Below are 719 nucleotides of genomic sequence, written 5' to 3' on the forward strand. Positions count from 1 at the left end.
TTGATGATGATAATGATGGTGGTGGTGGTGGTGGTGGTGGTGGTTTTGGTGGTGGTGGTGGTGTTGGTGGTGGTGGAGATGGTGACGGTGATGATAATGATGAGTAATTACAATGGTGTTAGGAAATCAGTCACGAATAAATAACAAGTAACAAACAAAACAACAACAACAAGTACTACTGCTACTACTACTACTAATAATAATAATAATAATAATAATAATAATAATAATAATAATAATAATAAATAGTAATAATAATAATAATAATAATAATAAATAGTAATAATAATAATAATAATAATAATAATAATAATAATGATAGTAATAATAATAATATTATGACTACTACTACTATTACTACTACTATTACTTCTACTACTACTACTACTACTACTACTACTACTACTACTACTACTACTACTACTACTAATGTTACTAGTATTTAAACTTCTTGACCAATCAGCATCGCTACAATGTCGACTTACGTAAGCAGTGAAACGAGTAGGAGGAGTTCAAATATTCGCGTTGGTATGTTATGTTGGTATGTAGAAATATGTGTGTATATATAAATGTGAGTGTATATATAAATGTGAGTGTATATGAGCGGGTGTGAGTACGTGTAAGTATATGTATACATATATACGTATGTATGTATATACATATATATATATATGTATACATATATATGTATATATATATATATATATATATATATATAT

The sequence above is a fragment of the Octopus bimaculoides genome, chromosome 26 (assembly GCF_001194135.2).
Source record: "Octopus bimaculoides isolate UCB-OBI-ISO-001 chromosome 26, ASM119413v2, whole genome shotgun sequence".
Taxonomy (NCBI): domain Eukaryota; kingdom Metazoa; phylum Mollusca; class Cephalopoda; order Octopoda; family Octopodidae; genus Octopus; species Octopus bimaculoides.